Source organism: Penaeus vannamei, chromosome 33 (assembly GCF_042767895.1).
Source record: "Penaeus vannamei isolate JL-2024 chromosome 33, ASM4276789v1, whole genome shotgun sequence".
Classification (NCBI taxonomy): domain Eukaryota; kingdom Metazoa; phylum Arthropoda; class Malacostraca; order Decapoda; family Penaeidae; genus Penaeus; species Penaeus vannamei.
In genome coordinates this window covers 28,060,011-28,067,510 of record NC_091581.1, presented here as the reverse complement: position 1 = coordinate 28,067,510, position 7,500 = coordinate 28,060,011, and the positions used below count along the sequence as shown (strand labels likewise).

Sequence of the window (7,500 nt, the reverse complement as noted above, 5' to 3'; positions counted from 1 at the left end):
CCGTGTCCCTAGTTGCATCGATTTCGCTCTTGCAATACTCATTTCATCCTATATTTTTGGAACGCCTGTCAGAGTTCGTCTGGGATCCTTCGTTTGGTCGGTTTACATAATAAAAAAAAGTTTTTACACGTGAAATAGTTGAATACCCTTAAGTATTCTTAATCCCTACTCATTTTTATTTACCTTAAGTACTGCTTTCCGTAATTGTTTGGAATATTTTCCCCCTTTTAACCATTTCATTTTTCACAAGGTTTTTGGATACAACAAAATCCTTGAATATTTCTTAGGACATTAGCTAATAAGAATGCTGTTCGAGATAAAGTAACGCTGCTGTCACTCAATTTTAACCAATTTACACATTCAGCCTTAATATTCAATTCATTTTTATTCAGATATTATCCGTGGAAACAAAAGTAAGTTTGGGTTGAATTCCGACAATGGCTGGTGTCCGGCCCAAGGATTATAATCGAGATTGCTTGCGTTCAATATTGCAATTCATTCCCTTGCCTTCCTTTTATCTGCTCTCTCTGGGGATGGGGACTTGGGGCTTGTTGCAGCCTTCTGACGCGCGAGGTTCATTAAAGTGACCTGGTGTGTATGGCGGCGAATAAGGTTTGTTTACACATCAGCTTACGAACCGATCATCGGAAATTATTTTTAAATTATTACCAAATAGGTTGGAATATAATACTGTAAATTAACATAGTTGTTTTGCAATTGATATAGAAGTTATTTTGCATAAGGCCTGCTTGTAACCCTCATTACTGTGTACTAACAAATTACAAGGAAGGTAAATCGTATATGGTGCCAGTACTCTGAGAACACAGACACACACACACTTTTAAATATATATATAATTATATATATGTATATGCATGTATGTGTGTAAAAGAGAGTGAATGAGTGTTTGTCTGTGGAAATTAGGCCTATATATCTGCCTGTTACTTTTATGTAGTGTCTGGGTATATTATCGCCATAATGTACCCAGACACTACATAAAAGGAAATGGCTACGACAGTAATGGCAATACATTACCATTTCTTTGTTCTATAGTTTCTAACTTCCCTGAGAGTATAAGCGGTCTTGAATATGCATCCATTTTTTTTTTCTACTTCTCTTTCATTCTTTATAATGTACTTTTTCATGTTCAGGTATTATATCCCGTGTGGTCTAGTGGCTAGGATACGCGGCTCTCACCCGCGAGGCCCGGGTTCGATTCCCGGCACGGGAAATATCTTTGCAGTTGGTTATAACAAAAGGTAACGTGTAGGAGAGTCTTTAGACATGAGGCAAATGATATCTAAACACTAATTAGTCGTATAAGTTAAGAGCATGTCCGATTTTCATGAAGTACAACTTCTACTTGGCTTCAACCTGTGTTTCTGAACTACTTCTGTCCATCTTGGCAATAGTTCAGTTAAACTCCCCCCCTCCCAAGCTAGGCGTGTTTCGGCTTTAAAATGCTGTTAATGATAACTAGAAAGTGCTTTAAAGAATTCTGAGACTAGTATTATCTGCAAAAGATTTAGGTTAAGGACACTAGCTGGCTATTTTAACTTAAGTAGACGGTCCAGTCTTGAGGATCGAGAATCAATTTTGTTGAGATGGACGAATGAGACTCATGGTCTTATATTGTTGCATATTCTTTAAGTATCTCTCTCAGCTTTCAATTTTCCATCTGTCTATGAGGTCCTTTCATCTGTACTTCATAAATTTCAGTCTGCCATAATCCTGCATGCAAGCACAGCAGAAGAAGGTAGAAGGCTGGGGAAGTAGGAAGTTTCTGGAAGAGGAAGAGTGGAAGAAGAGAAGGAGGAGGAGGAAGAAGCGAGAGGCGACTGGGGAGGAAAACGGAGAGGGAGAGGCGGAGGCCGGTGAGAGGGAAGAGGTTCTTCCAGATACCAATGCAGGTTCTTCGGAATTAGTGCCTGGGGCGAATTTTTATTGTTAATATAGAAGTTATTTTGCATAAGACCTGCTTGTAACCCTTAACACTGCGTACTAACAAATTGCAATTAAGATAAATTGCATATGATGCCTGTAGTCATTCTGAGAACACACACACACACACACACACACACATAGACACACGCACACACACACACAAATATATATATGATTATATATATATGTATATGCATGTATGTGTGTGAAAGAGAGTGAGTGAATGAGCGTGTTTATGTCTGGAAATTAAGCCTATATATCTGCCTGTTCATATATCTCCATAATATACCCAGATACTACATAAAATGAAATGGCTACGACAGTAATGACAATACAATACCATTTCTTTGTTCTATAGTTTCTAAGCCGTCTTGAGTTTGCATTTTCAATCTTTTTTCTTCTTCTTTTTACTTTTCTATAATTTACTTTTTCATATCATCATTTTATATCCCGTGTGGTCTAGTGGCTAGGATACGCGGCTCTCACCCGCGAGGCCCGGGTTCGATTCCCGGCACGGGAAGTATCTTTGCAGTCGGTTATGCCAAATGGTAACGTGTTGGCGAGTCATTAGTCATGAGGCAATAGATATCTAAACACTAATTAGTCGTTTAAGTTAACAGCAACTCCGATTTTCCTGAAGTATAAGTTCCTCTACTTGGCTGCAACCTGTGTTTCTGAACTACTTCTGGTCATCTTGGCAATAGTTCAATTAAACTCCCCCCCCCCCCAAGCTAGGCGTGTTTCGGCTTTAAAATGCTCTTAATGATAACTAGAAAGTGCTTTAAAGAATTCTGAGACTAGTATTATCTGCAAAATAATAAGGTTAAGGACACTACCTGGCTATCTTAACTTAAGTGGACCGTCCAGTCTTGAGGGTCGAGAATCAAAATTGTTGAGATGGACGAATGAGACTCATGGTCTCAATCGTTTTTCTTCTTCTTTTTACTTTTTTATGATTTACTTATTCATTTAAATATATTTAATCCCGTGTGGTCTAGTGGCTAGGAAACGCGGCTCTCACCCGCGAGGCCCGGGTTCGATTCCCGGCACGGGAAATGTCTTTGCAGTCGGTTATGACAAATGGTAAGTTACGTGTTGGCGAGTCATTAGTCATGTGGCAAATGATATATAAACACTAATTAGTCGTATAAGTTAAGAGCAAGTCCGATTTTCCAGAAGTATAAGTTCCTCTACTTGGCTTCAACCTGTGTGTCTGAACTACCTCTGGTCATCTTGGCAATAGTTCAATTAACCCCCCCCCCCCAAGCTTGGCGTGTTTCGGCTTTAAAATGCTTTTAATGATAACTAGATAGTGCTTTAAAGAATTCTGAGACTAGTATTATCTGCAAAAGATTTAGGTTAAGGACACACTACCTGGCTATCTTAACCTAAGTAGACGGTCCAGTCTTGAGGATCGAGAATCAATTTCATTGAGATGGACGAATGAGACTCATGGTCTTATATTGTTGCATATTCTTTGTTTCTCTTTCAGCTTCCCATTTTCCATCCGTTCATGAGGTTCTTTCATTGTACCTCATCAATTTCAGTCTGCCATAATCCTGCATGCAAGCACAGCAGAAGAAGTTAGAAGGCTGGGGAAGTAGGAAGTTTCTGGAAGAGGAAGAGTGGAAGAAGAGAAGGAGGAGGAGGAAGAAGCGAGAGGCGACGGGGGAGGAAAACGGAGAGGGAGAGGCGGAGGCCGGTGAGAGGGAAGAGGTGCTTCCAGATACCAAAGCAGGTTCTCCGGAACTAGTGCCTGGGGTGAAGTAAGGGATGTAAGAACTAATGTGTGTGGTTCTTGTGACGTCTGATCAGGAAGTGCTTCAACCTGGTCGCAGGCTCAGGACAAAAACTTGTTGTAGCAAAATCAACCTAAAATTAAAATGATATAATCCGAAATTTTTCTTGATAGGTTCCACAATATTTTTACCTCATATTCCATCATAAAAGACGCAAGCTGCATATCCATCCTGATACTTAGAGGATTTGGAGGACCACCGCCAATTTTACTAAATTCCTGCGGTATAAAAATTTGTTTTTGCTTTCCTCCTATCTAAGCACTTACAAATAGTTATGAAATGAATTGCAAAAAGCAGTGCATTTACTATGCAAGATTATAATATCTATGAGATTTGGGGCAGGGACAGAATATCAATTTCGAGTTTTAACTTTACATCTTTGGTTATTCTGATGCGCAAAAATACCATCACATATTGGACTTGAACTACCCTCAGAGAGCTTACCTAATCTCGCCACTATACTGTTTTATTGTCTAGCTACTCTAGTCGTATAACCTTTCTTGAAAATGCTCCTTTTGATTCAATGTAAATATATCCTGGTAATATCCCGTGTGGTCTAGTGGCTAGGATACGCGGCTCTCACCCGCGAGGCCCGGGTTCGATTCCCGGCACGGGAAGTATGTTTGTCTTCGGTGATACTAAAGATAAATTGTATTGGCAAATACCTAGGCAAGTGTCAAATGATACCTAAATACTAATTAACTATTCAATCGTAATTGAGGTCGGGTTTTCAAAAGATTAGCTTTCACTACTCGGTTCAACCCGTGTTTCTAACCTACTTCGTAGTATTTTGGTAACATTACTGTTAAACTTCCACGAAGCTAGGCGTGCCTAGACTGGCTTTAAAATCATTTCGTCAGAACTAAATAATGTTTTAAAGAACTCCAAGACGATCATTATCGACAAAATAATCAGATAAAGAACACTCTAGGTGTGGCTATCCTAATTGAGGGAACCGTCCGGTTTTGGGAGTGAAGGTCGAGAATCTAATTTATTGAGATTGATGAATGAGCCGTATAGAAAATCCTAACCTCGATCTTTAATTCTTTCTTTCACTTTTCAATACATTCGCCCATGGTGTTATTAGAGTCACATTAAGTGTACATGTTCCATGCGAACTAAATTACTTCCATACTAAAATGGTACTGGACATTTTGAAAATGATTCACATTCATAAAATTTAGGGCAACTTTATGTACTTTCCGCAATGTTAGTATACTTATTACACCCTCGGTCTTCAAAGTTACAAGGTATGATAATTGTTAAGAAATATGCAGTGAAATATAGTAAGAAAAGGTAGGTAACATATCACTTTACATTCAAGATATGACAAATCAAATAGTTGCAACTTCAAAAATCACGATAAGTTGGTTTTACATTTCTTCGTCACCATACATCTAAAGTATCTCCATTCACACTACGGCATTTCATTTTAAAAAATACCTGATGGTAGTCCTTTCCACAAAGAATTATTCGCGCGAATGTTGGCGGAGTATATCGTGAAGTTACATCTATTACACACGAGCGGCTTGCGATAAGAACTTGGCCAATTAGTAACTTATGATATACCTGCGCGCGCATTCGTTTTCTTAAGGGTAAAATAGACGAGGAACGCTCCGAAGTCAGTAGGAACCTAATAACCAATAACTATCGGCCGCTTTGCTAATATTGTGGCAGGCCTGACCCAGTGAGTATTTATGCTTACGAACATGCATGTACACAGACATAAATGCATATCTGTCTATCTATCTGACAGATATACATTTATCTGTCTATCTATCAGGTTGACATATATATCAAGACTGAGAGATATGCTTTAATTTATGTTTATATGTAAGTCGGTTTAATTGAATATTAATTGGGTCGACCTCGTACAATTCTGGCCGTATATCTAATTAGTATTTGGTCATCGTGGAACTTACAACATACTGTAGATTATCTGAGGACAGGCGGGATATTGCCCTCAAGTGACAGGTGAACCATTAAAGATTTTGAGTTGCAATTATCTAATATCTAGTTGATTAGATATAGTGTTGCATTCGCTTTTATTATTTTTTAAATAATTATACACCAGTATACAACACAGATTGTTAGAATTATGAGATAATGATTTTCATAATAGTTGTTACGGAATAAAATTACATACATTGACATTAAATGTATCTATATTTTTGAATATTTTAAACTTGATAAGAAACAAAACCGATATAAACAGATGTACCAAAGTGAAAAAATGCCATCTACTGTTGCGGCCAAGTATTGGGAGAACGTCGTGGTGAAATCTCAGGCAGCGCGTTTGAGCTGCGTTGAAATCACCGAAAACTCTTCCCGTGCCGGGAATCGAACCCGGGCCTCGCGGGTGAGAGCCGCGTATCCTAGCCACTAGACCACACGGGACTTAATTTATTAATGTGATGAAGTATAAATGAGATTTTAAATAATTTAAGTAGATCAACATAAGTACCAGTGCGTTGGATTTTCTTCAACACATAAGCGATCTAGTCGTTGTCCGGCAACGCGATGGCAGGTATGACGTCATGGCTTCGGCCCCGCCCCTTCAATCGTCGTCTGATCCCTTCATTTTTGTTGCCCTCGGACTAAGACATCGATAATTGAGAATTTTCTTTAAATTGAAATGTTCGTGATACATTAGGAAATAGAGATGATAAAGATAATCCAAGATCACACCATTAGAAATCAATTTATCAAAGATTTTAGGACTTTTCCTGGCAAACAACAAGTACTCAGTCCAATCTAATATAAAGATTCACATACCATTTACTCCCTAGTATCATTTACTCCCTAATATATGTTCAGAATTATTTAGGTTATAACTGAATATTCTTCAAAGACCACGGGAATCGGTAAGAATGCCAATATTTACAATTATACATTATATATGTATATATACACATATAATGTAAGTTTATGCATTTGTGTATGTATATATATATATATATATATATATGTGTGTGTGTGTGTGTGTGTGTTTGTGTGTGTGCATATATATATATATATATATATCTTTATTTATACCCTGTATATGTAGTTACTGATTTTGGACTTAACGGTACTGGGGCCGGATTTACTAACGTCTTACGATATCGTAAATGGTCTGTTTATATCGTAAAACAAGTTACTCTCTAGTTTCTCGCAACGAGCGTATTTTCAAAACACTCCTGAGGTCGTAAACACATCTCCGTACGAGAGACATTTACGGGAGCCCGAAACCTCTCGTGACGCTTATCGTAGCGACCCTCCTCAGCTCATATCAGCTTCATAAATACCTTCAGGAGTGTGTAAATGTCACTTTGCCATGTGGAAATCAATTAATGTGCAAGAGCAACCTACTGAGGATGCATAGTAACGGGAAAAAAACAATATGACTAATGTAAATAAGGATTGGCCTTTGCCAATGCATAGAGGTGCGGAAACACTTGATGTAAATCACTCAGCAAGTTTGATTTATCATGAATTAAAGGATCTCTAACACATCTTCAAGTACGAAATCTGAATGAAAATGCATAATTCCATCATCATGACTGTTTTCCTTTATAGCAACAAAACATAATAAGTATTTGATAACAAATGTTACCAATATACAAACACACCTTTTAATAGCCTAATGTAAAATTACAGATAGCATTGGATCCATTTCTTTATGAATAATGATTAAGATGAATGTTTTACTGGATTGTAACAATTTTTTATCATAATATCTTATGGAAATATAACGAAATGCTTGATTTTTTTTTTT

General features: G+C 37.7%; 5 non-coding genes across 5 annotated transcripts; 4 read left to right on the top strand and 1 right to left on the bottom strand.

Moving 5' to 3' along the window:
* The first annotated feature begins 1,159 nt into the window (after nucleotides 1-1,159).
* Nucleotides 1,160-1,231, top strand: TRNAE-CUC (transfer RNA glutamic acid (anticodon CUC)). The gene has a single exon. It is a non-coding gene; the product is annotated as a tRNA-Glu (tRNA).
* A 1,161-nt stretch (nucleotides 1,232-2,392) lies between these two features.
* On the top strand, nucleotides 2,393-2,464 carry TRNAE-CUC (transfer RNA glutamic acid (anticodon CUC)). The gene has a single exon. It is a non-coding gene; the product is annotated as a tRNA-Glu (tRNA).
* A 463-nt stretch (nucleotides 2,465-2,927) lies between these two features.
* TRNAE-CUC (transfer RNA glutamic acid (anticodon CUC)) lies at nucleotides 2,928-2,999 on the top strand. The gene has a single exon. It is a non-coding gene; the product is annotated as a tRNA-Glu (tRNA).
* Nucleotides 3,000-4,288: 1,289 nt separating this feature from the next.
* Nucleotides 4,289-4,360, top strand: TRNAE-CUC (transfer RNA glutamic acid (anticodon CUC)). The gene has a single exon. It is a non-coding gene; the product is annotated as a tRNA-Glu (tRNA).
* A 1,708-nt stretch (nucleotides 4,361-6,068) lies between these two features.
* TRNAE-CUC (transfer RNA glutamic acid (anticodon CUC)) lies at nucleotides 6,069-6,140 on the bottom strand. Its single transcript has one exon. It is a non-coding gene; the product is annotated as a tRNA-Glu (tRNA).
* Nucleotides 6,141-7,500: the final 1,360 nt, after the last annotated feature.